The sequence below is a fragment of the Cheilinus undulatus genome, linkage group 5 (genome assembly GCF_018320785.1).
Source record: "Cheilinus undulatus linkage group 5, ASM1832078v1, whole genome shotgun sequence".
NCBI lineage: Eukaryota > Metazoa > Chordata > Actinopteri > Labriformes > Labridae > Cheilinus > Cheilinus undulatus.
In genome coordinates this window covers 36,280,806-36,301,027 of record NC_054869.1, presented here as the reverse complement: position 1 = coordinate 36,301,027, position 20,222 = coordinate 36,280,806, and the positions used below count along the sequence as shown (strand labels likewise).

General features: G+C 37.9%; 1 protein-coding gene across 1 annotated transcript in view; it reads right to left on the bottom strand.

Moving 5' to 3' along the window:
* Positions 1–20,222, bottom strand: part of dock8 (dedicator of cytokinesis 8) — a 113,129-nt gene that overhangs the window by 91,651 nt on the left and 1,256 nt on the right. The window lies entirely within an intron of this gene.

The window sequence follows — 20,222 nt, the reverse complement described above, 5'->3', positions numbered from 1 at the left end:
GTACAGTCATATGGATACTCACTGATGCTCTTAAGCAAACAAAGTTCCTAACAAATAAATAAAGTTACCTTAATTGAATATGTTGTGCTGCTGTTTTAAGACTTGATAGTAAACAAAGAATGGGATGTCTCAGAATAATCCAACAGTATTTTAGTATGTATCAAATATAAAAAGATAAAGGGCACAATATAAACATGGTTGGATATAGGTCCATAATTCAAACTGAAAAAACACACTTTAAAACTTAGTAATTTTAGCGATTAACCACATTCAAGCTGATATTAATATGTGATAAGCATTACAGGACAGGACAGAGAAGAAGTGATGGTTGATGGTTGCAAGCTAAAAGTAAAATTGGCTGGCATTCAGTGGAGGGATAATGTTTTCTTTCATTGCACACTGTCCTCACATGTTGTGATTTGCTGATTTGCTTTATGGTAAATCCAGTTTCAGTTGGCAAAAAAAATTAATCCAGTGTGGGAAAAAAAGCTGCAGTTCCTGAAGTAACCACTTGAAGCGAGCGTCAAAAAACAAGGAATGCTCTAAGATCCTAAATTAAAGCGTCAAGGAAAAAAATGACAAGACTTTTGTCTGTGTTGTGGTTTATATTGAAAATGACCAATTCAATCGTTTGAAATATACTATATTGTCTTCTTTCTTAAGCTTTTGAGACCAAATTAGCAAGTTTAAACCAAATCAAATGCGAACAGCTGATGCAGCTTTTGCTAATCAGGTGACTGCAGAATTTCAGGGTTTTGGCAGACCATTTCATGAAGCAAAACTTCTACTAGGTCATCATATTTTGTAAATGTTGTACATTATGTCTAAGAGTTAGGCATTATTAGGCATAACTAGGGGTAAGTCTAATTTGACTCATAGGTGGGCACATTGCAGAAAGCAACCAAACTTAATTCAGCTCACCTTTGCTCCACCATTTTTGCTGCTTCTAGATTTGCTTAAAGCTTGTTGGAATAGGCCTTTTAATTTGGTGACTGAGCTTCATTGGACATTCGGTTTTATAAGACCTCTTTAGGAACCAATGGGTAATGTCACATAATATTACATTACATCCATGTTTTTTTTTAATTTATGAATAAATGAATCATTAGTTACTGACAGCTGAATTAATCATAATAGCACTAAACCAAGACATAGTCACATAGTCACATAGTCACATTTGCTTACATTTTGCTTGCAAATTACAATAAAATACAAAACATAATTGTTTTTCAGAAAAGGGCTGAGTGCTACTGTAACTGTTGTCTGTAGGAAAGTACTGTGTTTAAACGTTATTCAAAAAGTCGAACAGAGTATTGAATAGTTGGCTTAAACTGTATTTATTTGTGCTTATAAATACACATTACTTCTTAAATGATGGCAATAATTAAAAACACGAGGAGAAATGTTCAGTGAGCATTTTACCATGACATCCACGAGACATTGGAAAGCTAAAGATAGATATTTGAATAAAATAAATCAAATGGAACAAAAGATTTGTTTTCAGGTACTAGACTAGATATGATAAAAACATTACTGGGCTATTTGACATCCAGAATCTATGATATTTCCCCAACTGTGCATCTCATTCTTGTAAAATACAAGCAGGAGAGAGTATGCATGTGTGCATGCTTCATGTGCAAGAGCAGCACTAGTGGGTTTATGCACTTACATATGTGTGTGTGTGTATACGTTAATGTGTGTCAGAGAGACAGAGGCGATGAGATGATGCATCAACAAGCTTTAACCAGCTAATGATAGCCTGACCAATCAGTGAGTGGCAGAGGCATGTATAGTATTGTTATATATAAAACCTTAGAAGGCTAATGCTTCCCTTTATAAAAATTTGCAGGTTAAATCTGCTCTTTTGTACCAACTCCAAATATGGTTAGATGTCTCCCTTTATTATTGTCCTCTCAGTCACAGATCAATTCATAAGCAGAAAAATTGAAATCTTCCAGGACACAGCAGTACAAGATCATTAAAGCATTTCAGATTCCCACTCTGTGTTGAATGAGCCATGTGAATCTGGTGATTTAACACCATCATGCACACAGTGTAGCTTAATGAGAGATGCAACAGCAATTCTCTCATTGTTCCAGCTCACATTTGTTAGAATTGGTCAGCCACGGTGATTCCATTCAAACCATTGTGAGCTCTCTACAGAAGCATATCTCTGCTGGCTGTAGAAAAAGGCTTTGTCATGCTGGCAGCCATACAGGCACTGAAACAAATATGGTGCCCTGATTTAAGGGTCAGGCTTAGCAGGAAATCAACATGACATAGGAATGAGGTAGTATTCAAACGTGCAGAGAAGATGGGGATAATGTGTATGGGGGTCCATGTGCTCGCCTGTAGCTTTTTCAAAAACAATGGAGAACAGAGCAAACACAAATGCAGTGTCCCAATTTGTTGGCCAGATTTCAGCTAATACACTGTATACTTCTACGTAATTAATCTACCATATCATTTGAACCCTAACAAACTTTGCACACAGTGAGGGCTTTATTCTCAGAGATACAATCATGAAAGGCTAGTTTGTGTGTGTAAAAGCATGTGTGTTTCTGCGTATGTCTTTGCTCATATTTTGCCTCTTTGTGTTCATGTCAGAAACTGTTCTTTGCAACTTTCGGGGAGAGTTAAAGGGCAAAAACTTGAGTAAATAGGTCACTTTCCTTGTTGCTTCCCCTGTGGTCAATTTCATGGGTTCATTAAATCTCCATGGCCATTGTTACAACCGCTCTGTTACTAATTACCTCAACAAACTCATAAACACCAGAGCGTAGAGGAATGCCGGCATGTCACAACCACTGAGGCTGCAGAGTCATGAAGCATGTAAAATCTATGAAAAAGCTGCATGCGAGCTTTTAAAAGCTAATATACTTCATCCACTGCAGAAACACTGAGTCACAAACCCACGATAGGGAAAAAAAAAAGCCGGTTAATAATTCATGCTCACTTATATTTCTCATAGTTTACGGTTTAATTTCAAAGGTCATCATTCTCTTTGAATCCTGCCTCTCCTGTCAATCACACAACATGCTGAGTCAACACAATAACTGAACGCTAGAGGAGGTCAAGGCATGGGTGGATAGAACGTAAATACATTTACACAAAGAGCAAAGTCCAGCAGTGTGCAGTGCAGAGAATTTTGAATGAACACATAACTGCTGCATTGTAATCTGAATATCAAGTCAAGAATAGTTAAGCATAGTACAGCATAAATTTGTATGCAGACTTGTGCAAGCAATTATAGTCAGGTTTGGTGCATCATCTTATTTTTCTTACTAGCAATAACAGCTCTGTTATGCAATTAAAACTTGTTCAAAAGTCACTATAGGTTGTTTTCAATCACATGATCCTGAATGACTTTTAGGGGGTGAGGAAGAGGGGGATGGCCATGAGGAATGAATGGGAACAGAGGAAAGTTACAACTTTAAAGCTCTAAATGGACCGTTACACTGCAATCATCACGAGAAAATTTCTACATACATCAAGTATGATCCCTGCTCTTTACAAAAAGAGTGTTTTTTTCCTGTAGTTTGGCTAATTTACCTCGCATTGAGGTGATCAACATCAGAAATACTCAGTCCTGCAGACCTTGAAGCATTCAGCGTCGTCTATCCAGATGAAGGAAGATATGTGTCTTGAGGAGTCCTACTGAGCCTGTAGGCTAACTGAGCTCCTTTACGATATAAAAACTTCAACATTTTGTCACAAACATGTTTTTAATTTAAGCGCTGATAGAGCCAGTTTCCTTTTTCCCCATTTAGAGCCAAGCAACCAGCGCTACTGAGCTGAGACAAATGATCTTAATCTCTTACAAGAGACAGATTTCCCGTCACAACCACCAGGATAGGACGCGCATCAGCTGAAGAAACACGGGTAAGATCAGACTTTAATGCGCTGGACCGTGACAAAGCTGTACTAAACTAAACTGGGCTGTTTAGATGAAACGTGAAAGTTGTGACACCACTCATCCACACTTTAGACGGAGGCTTTTTTAATCTTTACCTGCTGTTTCTCTGTTTGTTTTTTTACTTTTTGTGTGAATATTTCACTATTTCAAAACATAAAAGTAGTGTAAGAATTAAGAATGTTTTTATTTTCTCACTTTGAGTGCTTGGCATAGTCGTGAACAGCTCATAACATGGCTTTTTTGTAGCGTTTCTTGATGCAGAAATCACTTCTTGCCCCCCATCAGGAGTTCTCTGCTGCATGATGTCATCTGCAAAGAACCTATACCTTTAGTTATCAACTGGTGAGTCAGGACTGAAAATAGAGCTGTTGCACATTCATTTTAACAACAGCCCACAGATGGTGTTTGGGAGGGGCAGAACCTTTCACATCATTTATGGTTTAGGGGCCAATCACAGCAACAAAACCTAAGATGAAGCATCCATGGACAAAATATGCTCCTACTGAGGCTCTTCTTTTAATAAAAACATGTTGTCCAGGTGTGATAAAACCGCCACTATAGCTAAACCCATGCTTATCTCTTCACTGGCTGTAGTTGTTTACAGGCTAAAGTCGCTTCAACTAAACAACTTAAAACTAGCTACCGCCTCTTTATCTTCAAATGATGCTGATTGGTCCAGTGATTCTCTGACCAGGAACAAGTGTATCACCTTGAAGCTCTGCCTGAGGACAGGCAGGGAATCCAACCAATCCATCTGGCTAGTAGAGTGCAGTATCATATAAACACACTACCACGGTAGGTGGTAAAAATGTCCCTAAATTCTGGCTGACACAGCTAAAAGACAAAAGAGGAAAAGGGGTAGAAGTTTAAGATTTTTTATGCAGCCAGTCTCACAGCGGAAAAGCAAACAGAGCACTGAATACTTTTTTTTTCTAACAGTGGGGACAAGAAGAAGACAAACACTCTTGTGTTTTGTAGGCAGTTAAGTGCTAGCACATGAAAGCATGAAGCCATAAAATTAAAACAGCATTAAGAATGAAAGGACTTTTTATACTGGCAAATTCTGGGCTACTCTAAAAGTTTACTTTTATGATGTTGACATGCAGTTTAGTTCTGTCTCAAGTCCAAACGGCACCACTTTTTCGTTCAATCAAACAGAGTGGTCAAAATTCTGCAGAAATTTTGGGATGGGATTTGTCAGTAGGACATGCGTGTGCTCTATGCCACAGTTTCAGCATACCATGAACAGCATGCAGAGACCAGACTACAATGCAGCAGGATTTTTGAGTCTTAAACCAAAAGGAGAATTAAAAAAAAAAAATCACTGATTTTTGACTTTACGGACAATACACTGAAATCTTGAAAATGAGTGAAAATAAACCCTTTCAGTGTGAACTGTGCAATAATTTTGCATGTGTCAGACAATGCAGACATAATAAGGGTAATTACTTCTGATACTATTGATTCCATAACAGAATATACAACTATGGCTTTATCATATCACATGCATTCCCTATAATAAACACAAAAACAAAGTGCTTTCTCCCTCAGCGTGCAGAGGTGCACTAGTTGGTCAGCTGGTGACAAGAATCATCTGATATCCGGTCTGTTCAGCCATGAACAGTGACAGATCATTGTCAGATAAATACACTTGAGCTGCAGGTTTCATGCCAGCCATGCACATGGCAACACAAACACACAAGCTAACATGTGTGTCATGTGTGGCAAAGGTCAACTGTCATCAGCAAAGGACAGCAGGCTTTGTCATACTGGAGGATAAAACTAAGACCGTTTCTAGGTACTTGTTACTCTTGGCTGAAATACCTCTCTGCTCAGGAGTGGATATGGCATATAAAAGTGTAAGATGTGTGTGCTACTTCTTTCACTGCAGTACATTAAAATATCACAGTTTGATTTTTTTCTCTATGGTGGGACACTACTGTCTGGACAAACTACACAATGACCTTTTCCAAACCAGCCCAAGCCCTGCGTTCAGGAGTATGACTCTATTTAAAATATTTGCATATTTGCACTTTCTGGAAACCATATCCTCCACACTGATCCATCTGTGATAGGCTCATATTAGCCAGACACTGTTAGTCAGGCAGTATTGGCAGGATCTTTAAATTTCTAAAGAGAATATGCTGACTTGTAATTTAATGCTTGAAATCACATAAGCCTGCAGAGCTCCAAAGGGGCTGCAGATAAGACATAAAAGCTGAAGGAGGCTTCAGGTCAAAACACGGAGTGACACTCCTCACAGCTCAACCTCAGGAGCTGTCTGGAGAGGAGGCAGGATTATGACATCTGCCGCAGACATCTCCTCCTTGGTCTTAAGTGTGATTGACTTTGGCAAGGACAGGCCCTGAGTATTGTTTAAATTTGGTTTAATGCATACAAAACAGGTCGATGTTAAACAAATTGCGCAGTTTGTTTGGTCTTTACAGGAATTTGATTGTTTTATTCTTCCCAACACAGCTTTTTTCTTGCCTGAGGACAGATTGGTTGTTGAGTGTTTTGAGCCTACAGGCACTTAAACCTCTTAAAACATCTTAAAAGTTAACTTTTAAAGAAATATGCCCAACCCTGTGTACAGACTGAGCTCACACAACCTCTAATGTGAACCCTCCCTCTTTATCTTTTATTGCCACTGGAGAACAAAAGCACATGAAAACCCACACACCCACACTATAGAGTAATATTTATGTACATAGACTCCATAATGTGTGTCAAGTAGAGCGGTTTACCTGCAAACACTGACACACATTCAGTGCCTATAAAAAGATCAGGCGAGTGAAACAGTAATCAGCTCTTGCCAGCAGAGTCAAGCAGACACTATTTAACCACTGGTAGACAAACAGCTTGTCGCAGCAGGCAGCATCTGTCATTCTCTTTAATAGGGTTCGTGCCTTGGCATCCTTTGTTGAATAAAACCAAAGCTGGAGGAAGACAAAACGCAGGGCTTGGATTTGGGTATATTTGGTGAAGTGATTGAAAAAGCAGCTTGTGTCACAACCAAGTATGAAGAAAAGCATGCATTCAAGATTTTAAGATCAAAGTTTTACTAAACTGTAATTGTCAAGACTAATAATATTGATTTTTTTGGTAGATTTTTATGTTTTTTTTTTATTATTTTGGAACGGGAATAAAACATTACGTTTGAAAGCTGCATCATCATATAATTGGAAAACAAATATTTGACTGGAGTGCGCTCAGGTGAGAGGTGAAGGAGGTCAAGACCACTGAAGGCTGAGGGCATGTCTCAATTAAGAGGCTGCAGCCGACAGAGCCTGCACTTAAAGGCCGCAGGCTGTCCCACTCCAAGGACTCCTCTGCATGCAGCCTTGAACCGATCCATCCTGTACTTCCTCCATGATGCAATATATCCTGATTCATTTCATACCAATTTTTCCTCAAAACCTTTTCCCCCTACTACCAAATATATTTTGGTAGTAGGGTTGACAAAACCCCTTAGTTCATAGGTTTATTTTTGTGTTTCTGCTTCTTTGAATGTATTCATCAGCAGTCTATTGTACAAATCTGCTCAAACAACACTTGCCTTTTAAAATGTTTCACTTGATATGGAGCCCTTGCTCGTGCATGGATGGTGATTATATACATGGATTTAAACTAGAAGAAGAAAATTAGTTGGCAAAAACTTTGGTTGCTGTAAATGTGCATATGTGGCCCACCTGAGTATCATTTATGTGTGGGAAACCCTGCTTTATTTGTAATCATAGTCTGACTACAATGACATATTTGCATGAAGTGTGCAATAACTTAACAAACATGAGTTCATAAAAAACAACTAAATGGGGGTATAGAATTTAAATAAAGAGCAAAAAAATAAATTAAAAAAAATATGGATAGAGGTATTTAGCCAATAGCTATAGTTTGTAAGCTCTTTCATGAAAAATAAGAACAGTTTGCTCTTCATACATTCACATTTGAGGCTGAACTGTTACACAATAATAATCAGGGTTGCTATTCATGATGCAGTTGTTGAAGATGCTAGGTGACACTGGTGGTAGGGATATATGATGTGATCTCATGCCACTAGACTACAAGATTAAAACGTCACAAGATTTCTCATCAAGGCTAAAAAAAAAAAGTCTTGCAAGATTAACAGGCTGCATAGATGCAGAGCAGCAGCTGCCATGAATTGGTCTAATTGAAGTGGAAAGTGCCCTGCTACTGCTCCTGACACTTTAAAGTTTGTCTGGCAGCTTGCAATGAAACTGTGTGCTGGTTCAAAACACATGGTACCTGCAGCTGTGAATTAAATTGGCTGCTGCTAAATACCTGTGTGGAGTTACAGTGAAAAGAATAGTGTTTAATAAGTGCATTTATACATGCCAATTCTTGCACAGAGACCACTGGCAAAATAATGATGTTACTCGGTTCCTCACTTGTCACTCCTTTCCTCTTCTGCCAACTCGACTTTCTTCAGTTTATCTCACTGCATCTGTCACTGAGCTATCAGCTGTTTGCTGCATGCCACATCATTCAGATACTTATAGCGAGTATCACAACAGCCTGCTGTACACTGCACAGGTAAACTTAGTAGAACAAACTTAGCTATAGAGTGTTTTGTATGCTCCCAAAAACCGTCATACAGTCGATAATGAACACGCAGAGCAGACATGCACACACAACGCTAATTACTCACATTTTAAAAATCATTATCAAAATCTAAAGATAATTCAGGCTTATCTTATCTTTACTTTTGTTTGAATTTAAGCAATAGGAAGTGAAATAATGAGGATGTGACGGACTAAAAACATGCAAGAATATCTGATATGAAGTGGTGTTAAATGCATGTTTGAATCATGCTAGACAATTATGTTGGCAGTGATATTCAATGCAAGAGGATTAATTGTTAAAACTTGCAAACTTGCAAATGGACCTGCAATCTTTGCATTTTCAAAGACAAATTTGCCAGTCATTTTTCCATTTCAAAGTTAAAGAAAGAGTGTATAATCTGTGTCTAGTCTAGTCACACCTTGAACTGGAAATATGAAGATTTCTGCTAATATTTAGAACCACTATATCAGATGTACATGCAAACTCCGTACAGAAAGGCCCTGACCGGGAAGCAAACCAGGGATCTTTTTGCCGTGAGGCAACAGCGCTAACCCCTGCGCCGCCGTGCAGCCCTGGCACTGGCTAAAATGAATTTGTAAACATCTGCACATTGAATATCGGCAAACACCCAATAATGTGCATCTCTACGTTGAGAGTTATTGAAGTTATTAAGTTATTAAAACATAACAGTGAAGGCAGGGCTAGCCGGTGACCCAAAAAGGAAATCCTTGATACACAGTATTCAATCTGAGTAGTCCATGCAGGCTGTGGAGCCTGGTTCCCCTGGTTTCTTTTCAGGCTGTAGTCTTCAAATTTAGTCACACTGAGAAGGAGAAGCTTTGAAAAACTTAACAACTTCAGCTTATTTAAATCAAATCTACTCCCATTTTTTTGAATTGATTGTTACCAAGGTTGACAGGGAGCAGCTTTATCAGGGGACAAGGCTTCTGGATTGGGAACTCTCAAAATGATCACTGTGGCATTTCCCATGAGGCATATCCTCCACCACTACTCTGTTATTGTGCTGACATCATGATAAAATAAATATAGCAGAACAGCTTCATCAGACAAGTAAAGGCTGCAATTCTGCTGAACAGCAATGAGCAAAAGATTTGTAAAATTCAGATAAATCTAGATAAACTTCAACAAAGTACAGCACAAAGCTCAGGATTGACCTCCACAAAACATCAGAAAAACATCGTATGCAGCTAAGTTTTTCTCAAAAACGAACATGACTCCATCGTAGACAATGCACTGACAATGTAATAAAGTAGAGCACCACTAAAATACATTTCAAATAGATAAAAATCATGGTTCCAAAACAATGCTAAGATGGGGAAAGAATCTTATTACTAACTGAGCTTGTGGAAATTTTCCTTTTATTAACACCATGGGTTTTTTATGATGACACCATCTCAATATATTGATCAACAGTATTAAAAAGTGTCGAGATGAAGAAGCTGTGTGTCATCATTCATATTTTAATCTTAAGCTGCCTGGAGGTAGAGAGAGCAGAGCTGGTATTCAAATTCACAGGTCAGGGACACAGACATTCATAAAGTACTTTTCATAAAGATGCAAAAGTTTATTTCTCTTACAGAGAGCAGAGGAGGTGACCCCAGACGGGACACAGTCTAAATTGCAAAAATATACCAGCAGTATTTGGGCAGTGTAGATACTGCAGATGTTTCCTAGCAATTTTTGGCACTTTAAAACAAAATATCATCCATTGTTGGGTGAAAGGGATTTTTTTATTTTGCTGTTGTATCAAAACAAGTTTCTATGTATAAGTTTTACTTGTGTTGCGTTAAAGTCACCAACATGGTGTTTGTATGCAGGATTATGCTGGTAGCAAGGATACAGCAGTGCATATAAACACAGTGTTGGATATCCTGTGTAACTTAATATCTGTGTGTAACCTGATGTCTTGTGTTCAAGTAAACACACCGGTCACTTTGCACTTTGTGGCATGTTTTAAGTCTCAAGATAATCCATAGAAGGTCAGTACCAACATGTTTAAGAAGGCATTCTACTAGCTGAAAACAAAGCCTGTGAGCAATAATTACCAGTTTCCTTTTGTCTTGGTTTTTCATGGGATAAAATTAGAAGTGTTAATCAACACTGATGAGGATGGCGCTCTAAGAACAGCTGCTCCAGTGGAGTCGGCACAGAGCCAGAATTACAGCTGACAGCAAACTGCAGCTTTAAATCAGGGCAGATGACAGATTAAACACACTGGTAAAAAATACATTTAGACTCAGTACAATTTAGGTGCCATTACTCTGTTTCTGAATGGAAAAAAACGGGAAATATTTTACCGTCCGTATAAGTCATTAACTATCAACTGATGAAGACTGCTGATCTGTTTAATGAACTGTTATTTACCAGCAGCCAGAATACAATTCAGTACTATAAGATACATGCAGTGCAATATAATTTGATACAACATGATACGACATGACACAATAAGACCAGAGTGGATACGATACGTCATGAAATGAAATTATATGGTAAGCTATGATACAATAAGGTACGATACAGATACAATATGATGCAATATGACCAGAGTTATGGCGAGGCAATACAATACTGACACAATACATTACCATGCCATACCATACAATACAACTAAGGCATGGTGAGGCTATAAGACACAGCACAATCTGACACCATTACCATACTATGCCATACAATATAATTTTATGCTATACCTGTAATGTCCCAAAGCAGAAATCCTACAATATTACATTAACTGTAAGATGATTATATGGTCATTACAATATCTCACTACTTGAAGAATGCAAAATGCCCTTGCAAAGAAAGAGTGCAGGATTATTGAAGGTAATCTGTACTGTCTCTGTATTAAATTATCTGTACTTGGAACAAAAACTTCAATAAATCTATCACAGGACTTAGGATGATAATAAATTTCTTAATCAACAACTCCTAAAAACATTGACTTTAAGCTCACTGTCAAACTGTGCTGATTAGACAATCCTATAAGAAGGAAAAACGTGTTCAAAGACAATGAGAAAAACAGATGGCAAGGATAGTTTCATTATTAATCAGAATGAAATCAGATTAGAGCTGCTTTGGGTGTGACCGTCTTATTATAATTGCTTATAAGCTGTCATACAAACCTTCAATCAGTTTGACATGTTGTTACACTTCAAGGATCATTTAATGTGAAAACTGGGCCTATAATCAGCTGTAAAGCAGCTGTTTAATGCTCCTGTGAGACTGTCATCTTATTGCACCATACTTAGAGTGTATTTCACAACTATGTGTCTTCACAAAGGCTGGGTGATTTCCAGAAGAACTCGCAGCCAAGGCATAAGAAACTTCATTGTGGCCTCCAGAGTGAAAACCTTTCATCATGCCCTCCCTATAGAAAGGGGCTGGCCCCCTTTTCCTTACGTCACACTGTCTGAGACAGGCCTGCACTTGCTGTGTGTGCATATGGTGTGTTCCTGTCAGCATTTCTGGAGTCACTTGCCAAGCATTCCTCAATCACACTCCTTCTCTAAGACTGAAGTTTCATTGACTCTGACAGCTACGGACCTGAATAATAGGTCTCCCAGAGAGCCAGACGTAAATTTTACAGTGTTATTCCTTGTGACGTGACTCCCACTAGGCAAACTGCTCAATCAGTCCACAAAATTCTCTATTTTCATCACTGTTTTCAAAAGGTACAGGAAAGAATATCAATATGGCAATGTATGATCATCCTCGAATACAATGACATGGTTTACCTACACACATTAGTTGACCTTTTTTCTTTTTTTTCAATTCCCATACAATCATCACCATTCATGCACAAGAGAGATGTGTCCACTAGTACCTCCCTCCAGTAAATGTACCGTTTAAGGAGCAAGGTCTTATGTTAAATATTAACCTTCTAATGCCACCATACTTAAATTTTTCTACAGCTGCTCACACTATTCCTGCATTCTATTATGGTTGTGATATGCTATCTCATCAACAATCAGCATTTACACAAAAATGTTACAACAAAAACTCTACCAATTTATGTCAATTATATCAAAATATGTAAGGTAAAATAAGCAACTGCATAACTATTCCCCCCCTTTAAAGTGACTGACCAAATTCAACAGAGGTCAAGCCAATCAGTACTAGTAGTCTCACAATTATCAAAATGTGCATCACCTGAGTGCAATGAATGCATGTCAAATAATTATAGTATAAACACACCTGTGTCTGGAAGGTCCAGACATTGGTTAATCAGTATTCCTGGCTACCATTACACCATGAAGACAAAAAAAAAAAAAAACACTCAGTCAGGGGATGGATGCAAAAAATTTCCAAGGCACTGGACATGCCCTGTAGTCCAGTTTCATCCATCATTAAGAAATGAAAGAAAATAAAGAAAAATATGGCATGTGTAAATCAGCCTAGATCAGCAGTCTTCACAAGCTGAGAGACCGTATAAGAAAGAGACTAGTGATAGAGGCCACCAAGACACCTATGACCACTCTGAAGGAGTTACAAGCTTCAGCAGCTGAGACGGGAGAGACTCTGCATACAACTGTTGCCCAGGTTCTTCGCCAGTCAAATCTTTATGGGAGAGTGGCAAAGAGAAAGACACTTGAAAAAAAAAATCATGAAATCTCCACCAGAGTTTTCTGAAATGCATGTGGGGGACTCTTTGTTCAAGTAGAAAAAAGTTCTTTGGTCTGATGAGACCAAAATGGTGCTTTTTAGCCATCAGGAAAGATGCTATGTTTGGTAGACATCAAGCACTGCACATCACCACAAACACACCATCCCCACTGTGAAGAATGGTGGTGGCAGCATCATGCTGTGGAGATGCTTCTCAGCAGCCAGCCCTGGAAGGCTTGTAAAGGTTGAGGATAAAATAAATGCTGCAAAGTATAGGAAAATCCTGGAGGACAATCTTATTCAGCCTGCAAGAGAACTACAGCTTGGGAGAATTTTTATTTCCCAGAAAGACAATGACCTAAAGCATATGCCGAAAGCTACACAGACAATAAAGTGAATGTTCTGGAGTGGCCGAGTAAAAGCCCAGACCTCAGTCCAATAGAGAATTCCTGGCTTGACTTAAAAAGGGCTGTTGATGTCCAATCCCTCTGCAACCTGACAGAGCTTGAGCAAAGACTGACTGGAAGAGGGTGAATATCTATGCAGTCACTTATTTTACACTACAGCATTCCTTTTTCAAAATCAGTTTTCACTTTGATATTAAAAATGTTTTTTGCAATTTAATTCTATAAGTACTGTATTGTATCAGACCATATTTTATCATGCCTATTGTGTCATATGTTACTGCATCAGGTCGTATCATATTGTAAGTTTCTAGTGTTGTAACATTACACCCCGCTCACGGTACAATACATATCGCGATACTGGGTTAACAATACAATTATATCATGACTTTTCATGATTTTGTAATTTGTGAAATGATATCAATTTAAAGTTTATAAAAAAAATTCAATTTAATTATTCATTAGTTAAAATGCAAAATATCCCTATCTACTTGTCTTCATAAAGATTAGTGGTACTATTCAATTGTGAGGTTGTATAGTTTTTAATTAAAAAACAATGTCTTCTGACATCAAACAAAGAAACGCCATAGGAAATAGCGCCCCCTGCTGGATGAAAAAAAGACTATTGCTATATATTTCTGTCAAATTGATTTAAATTTTCCATATTTTAATCCATTTTTAAGTTTAGTTACAGATATTGTTGTATCCTTAAAAGTTACACTGCAGTTTTCACCCCTAATTATCATTACGGTAGATGTGGGCTGCTCATGCTTGTATGTTAGAGCCTAAAAAGGGCTCAACCAAAAGGGCTTTTTCTCTCCTTTAATCCACAAAGAAACACAGGAAAACTGAGAGTTTTGGTGTCCATGACAAGAGGGGGGAAGCTGACCAAAGGGATGCCCCCACTGTGTGTCTCATACTATCATATGTCTGCAGACTTAATGGGTCCTACTGCTATCAGCACCATCACCACCACTTCCTGTCAGAGGGAGGCACGCACAAGCACAGCATTTAGCGGCTCCGTGCAAGAAGAAGTGACCAAAAGAAACAAAATTTCCAGCTGAGTTTGAAGACTCAACTACAGGGCACGACATTTATCAGATGTTTTTTTGGGAAGTTGTGCGTCTTTCAGGCCGCCCTGTCCCTGCATATCCGACCACCAACAGTCACGAGAGTCCACAGATGTCATTAACAGAGCCCAGAGGAAATCAGATGCAACTTAATCCGGGTTTCCCTTCCACTTAAGAGTATTGAACGACAGAGGCCCCTCGTCCACAGCTGTCCTCACACCTGCTACCATATGCTAGCAAGCAACATAGTGGTCAACTTGGAGTATCATATGTTCAACTAAAAAACCTTAAACTCAGCCTGGTGTCAAATGTATATAATTACATTTTTAAATGACATATTCCCTTTGCTATTTTCTCTTATTTAAATAACAGTGACTAAAAAGTGAAGTGAAACCTCCTTCACCCTCTGTCCTGATAAAGACACAGAGGAACTGCTCATAAGAACAAAAAATGACAATAAAGGGTGAATATAAGATCATTCCTTAAATCTTGATGTTAATGTCTCAGAAAAAAACACACCCCCTGATCACATTTCACACAAATATGAACATGGGATGAATTACTTTGTATGGTTAGTAAGAGGTTTTTCAGCCTGCTATACATACTGTATCTTCAGTTTCAGAGGAATACGGTTCCTCTTTCTGCTGTTGTTTGACTGGATTGTGTCGCCATAACAAGCAGGGCTGCTCCCTTCGTACTCTACACTAATTCTACACTCCATTACCTCACAAAACTACATTATTTGGCTTGCAACTAGACATAAATGGTATGAGAAAATGTTTAATCTTCAAAAACATTCTTCCATATCCAGATGATGATGTGAAGTTCAACAAATAAACAAAGTTAAAGAGTAATGTAGGAATAGCCTCCTAACACAAGTGTTTGGTGTGGCACTTCCCCTCCAAGTAAGAGAAGCTTCAATTTACTGACATTTCTGATTAAAACCCTGCATGACACAGGCAGGTTTCCCTAGTTGTCTGAACCTGTTTGCCTCAAGTTGCTACGACATCAACTACCAACATCATCTTTTCATCATGCTTATACATATTCAAATAAATCTAAGAACTTCAACTCTTACAATAACTATTAAATGTCCTCTCTATTTCAATTTCATTATTGTTGTTAATGTGAATGATCAGCCTATTGTCTTACATGGTTTTACTGCTAATACCACACATACTTTGGTATTATTAGTGGCATTAGACAAATCAGAGATGAGGATAACTTTTGACCAGGTCAGCCATATCTTATTCAGTGTTTCCCCTACCATTCCCGAATGTCGAGTCAATTTTATTAAATTGTATTTTCTATATTGCGGCAGATCACAACAGAAGTCATTTAAGGATACCTTTCCCAGAGCAGGTCTGTTCCTAGTCCCTTTATTAAACAAACTAAATAGCCTTTTAATTTATCTTGTTTACATGAATGTATTTAATTTCTGAGTCCTGGTTTTCTGCTCATTCCCTCTGACTCCATGACCAGAGCTGGATGGATGGATGGATGGATGGATGGATAGATAGAAAGAAAGAATGTTATATTGACAGCTGGAATTTAGTGTTTGTGTCCCGCTGGACCCTTGGACGTTTGACACTAAGAACGCGACACTTGTAGCCCATTTCCTGAACCCGTCTGTGAGTGATGGCTCTTGAGCCACTGACTCCAGCCTCAGTCCTCTCCTTGTAAAGCTCCTCTCAGTTTTTGAATCTGCTTTGTTTGACAATCCTCTGTAGGCTGAGCTTATCCCTGTTGCTTGTACATGAATATGCTTTGATGAGCACTCTGAAAACAGTCCTGTCCTTCCAGCAATGACCTTCTGAGGCTTACCTACCCTGCGAAGGATGTCAGCGATTGCCTTCTGAACATTTGTTAAGTCAGCAGTCCTCCCCATGATTGCAGTTGTGTGTACTGAGCTATAGTGAGAGAATGAAGGCTCAGGAGACCTTTGCGAATGAGGCTTTTTCACAATATTCTAATATTTAGAGATAGTGGATTTTTGATTTGCGTGAGCTGTAAGTCGTAATCATCAAGATTAAAACTAAAACATCTTTAAATATTTCACTTTGTATGAGATGAATCTAGAATATATGGAAATTTAACTTTCTGAAGTAAATCACAGGGGAAAGAATGACCTTTTACATGGCATTCTAATGTTTTGAGATGCACCTGTATTTTTTAATCTGTATTAGATGGCTGTTGTTATTCACCTTAACAGAGCACCTACATTTGCAACGTGCTCCTTCTGAATCCATAACTAACCCAGGAGGCACCTGTCAGCTTTGAACTGTCACCAAGAATATAAATGAAGCTGGCAACCAGCTTGAGCCTCATTTGACTTTATCAAAATGTTGTTAATTATGCATTTTATACCTAAACCTCCATCCAGTGGGTAAATTGTGGAACTGTTGAGTGTGAAAGCATTGCTTGCCTACATTTTTTCAATTCAAAATCAGACTTTTTGTCTGATTTTGCTTCTTCTTTTGCAAATGTTCATGACCTGATAACAATGAAATTTGACTAACTTGTCCTAAGCTGCATGTTTTACCTGGTAGTGTAATCACAACAGCCATGGGATCTTTGTTGCACAATCTCAACTTTCTACTGACGGATGAATAATTAATGCTGAGATGTCTAATAAAACTGAATATATATAAACTGAGTGGCACAATCAATTTCAGTTTCACAATTGCAATAAGCACACCACCCAACACAGTCTTAATTCAATGTAATAAATTTGGTTACATAAACAAGCCTTCTTACTCATCACGTGCACATTTACACACTGGATCAAGGCCAGGGTATAATGGCTGTGCTTTGACACTATTTTAATTCTGCTAGATAACACTCAAGCTAGTTAGGAGGTGCACTCAGATTAGTGAGAACCAATTTAGAGGTGAAAAAAAAAAGATTTTGGGGCTGGTTTCTGGAGATCCATGCTGGAGAAACAAACTGAGAAAGCTGTGAGTTACAGCTAGAATGCTGTCAGTAATTTTTGATTATTTGTTGCATAACATAACATTATTGTAATATTGAATTATATATTTCAAGCTTCACATTTTTCTCATAACTTGCAAATCTAGCTGTTTCCTTTTATAGACTTCATAGGATTGTAGTTGTTTTTATTGTTGCATCCATATGTTGATTGTACAACAATAACAAAGATATAATATTACCCTCTATTTCAGTTCCATGTCATCTCTGCATTATTCTGTTTACCTACTATACCTGCTGTAAACAACAGATAACGATGTCACTCTTATGAATGTCAAATATAACTCATTGTTTTTATTTACTGTAACAATGCATGATTATATTTTCAGGGAAAAAAAAAACATTTTATCTCACAGCAGTTTCAGAAATCTCTCTCAGCTCGAGTGACCTGCATCATGACTTTCTGGCCGTATATAAGTGCTGTTTCATACTTTGCAGCCTACACTGTGCTCAGCTACAGCACAGCATCTTCTAAACAACCTCTGTGCTGCTGGCTCATCACTGGATTCAGGCTGTGAACTGAGATCCCTCACATCCCTCAGCAGCTGAGCTCAGCTGAGCTCTGCACAGCACAGCAAGTATCCATGACTCCTCCTGGATGTTAAGAACAGGAGTACGGTGCAACCACTTTGATAAAGAGGAGAGGATTTACCACCAAGGTAAAGCTTTGGATCAAAGCTGAATGAGTTGCTGATTAATTAATGACTTGGCAACTACTTTGACGATAGAATAAATTTTACTTTTGACAGTTTGGCTTTACATGTCAAAGTTTCTCTTATCATTCTGGGATTAAAGTCTTTAAAATACTCTCATATTTATAAAAAAAAGTCCTTGTGATTTTTATTCCTTTTTCTTTTAAGTCATTATTCAAAGCAGTTCCTGTCTGCAGTGACACAGAGGGACACGTCACAGCCTCTCTGTGTCTCTTTCTCTCCATTATGAGTCATTCAGGCTCTCCTCCATTTTGAAAGTGTTTACACGTGCGCTGTTTGGCAATGTATGATGTGACAACAGAACAACCTGCCATTGGTTGTCACAGCCTGTCACCTTACATTGGGGGAAACTGATATGGTGGCTAAGGCCAAAGCTAGTGGCGGGAGCGATGAAAAAATTGATTTATAAAATGGATAAAGAGACGTTCAGTGTCAGAGTTACTTGTGTGGATTTAATCTTTGAAGACTACCAAAAGTTACCCAAGTTCTAGGCTCACTAGAAAACCTTCTGCAGGAACTACAAAGGCATGGATAGCGTCATTAGAACGGCACAGCAGCAGGCTTTCAGAGGAAAAAAGTGGCTATGATTCATGGTTCAGTTATAAGTTATTTAACTTTGAATAACATGTCTTTTCTTGTTGTATATGACAACACTGGGCTCAGAGGGTTCCACTGCAATGTCTTTCTGCAGTGTTAATTTTGACAACTATTTTTCATTTTAGTCTCAGTCTTAGTCTTTGGATTAAATACATTTTAGTTTTAGTCACATTCCAGTCATTTCTACCTTTTATGGTTTTAGTCAACAAAAACTCAAAAAAATGTTAATTTAGTTCAAGTCCTTAGACAGTCCTCACATATTAGTCTTAACTTTTAGTCCAAGCATTTATTCTCTTGCCTAAACCTGTTATCCCTGCTTTCTACAGCTGAGAAGCAAAAAGTGGCAGATGCGTTGTATTTTGACAGATTTACCCACAGTGTAGAAAAATCCTGGATATTGAATGTCCAACAAAAACTAAATTACAGTTTAGTTTAGTTTTGGTCATCTTGAGAAAAACTAAACTTACTTTGAGTCAGTTTTTGTTATCAAAGATCTATTTTTCTGTTAGTCTTAGTCTCGTCTTTCCTATGGAAAAAGGCAGTGAACGAACATCTTAAGTCAGTCGACAAATAGGCTAAGTCCACCACTGCTCCTTAATGTCTCATTTCACTTTTAAAAAAATCACAAACAGCTCAGTGGACAATTCAGAAGTCATCTGCACCGTATGATGTCAAATATTTCCTTTTTTTGTTCCTTTACTTCCTTTTCAGTCCATAACAAGTTCTTTTTTCTGTAGTTAAGTTTGTGTCATTATCTACAATCAACCCAAAGTTTTTTCTTTCAAAAACAAGAGGCAAACAAAGGTAAATAAATACAATCAGTAGAATTTCAATATAGGACAAAGGGGAGTATCAATTGTGATTACCTAAATTCAGGTTATATCAATTTTTAAAGTTAACCATTTGAAGCCCTAAAGTAAACATGAATCCAATAATAAATTGACTAAATTAGCACCATGTATGCTGTGCATCCATTGACTTGAATTTGACTTTGAAATTTAGTTGCATAATTGCCATCTGTATTCTTTGCAATTATGTTTGCTGTTGAGGCCTCAACTGGCATTACTTAAAATGGAATAAAGTGACAGGAATTGATTAATTTTTTACTTCATACTACACTCTTTTCAAGCAGAGAGTTGCAACAAAATTAAACTTTACAGAAAGTATGCAGTAGTTAAAGATTTTTGCTTGCCTATATACTCTAGTTGATTGTTTTAATATGATAAAACAAACCTAAAAGAAAGAATGAATGAAACCTTTGACAGGTGATAAACACTTGGTTGAATCTTTGTGGTTATAAAACATCTTGTGGCGCTGAGCAAGTGAACAG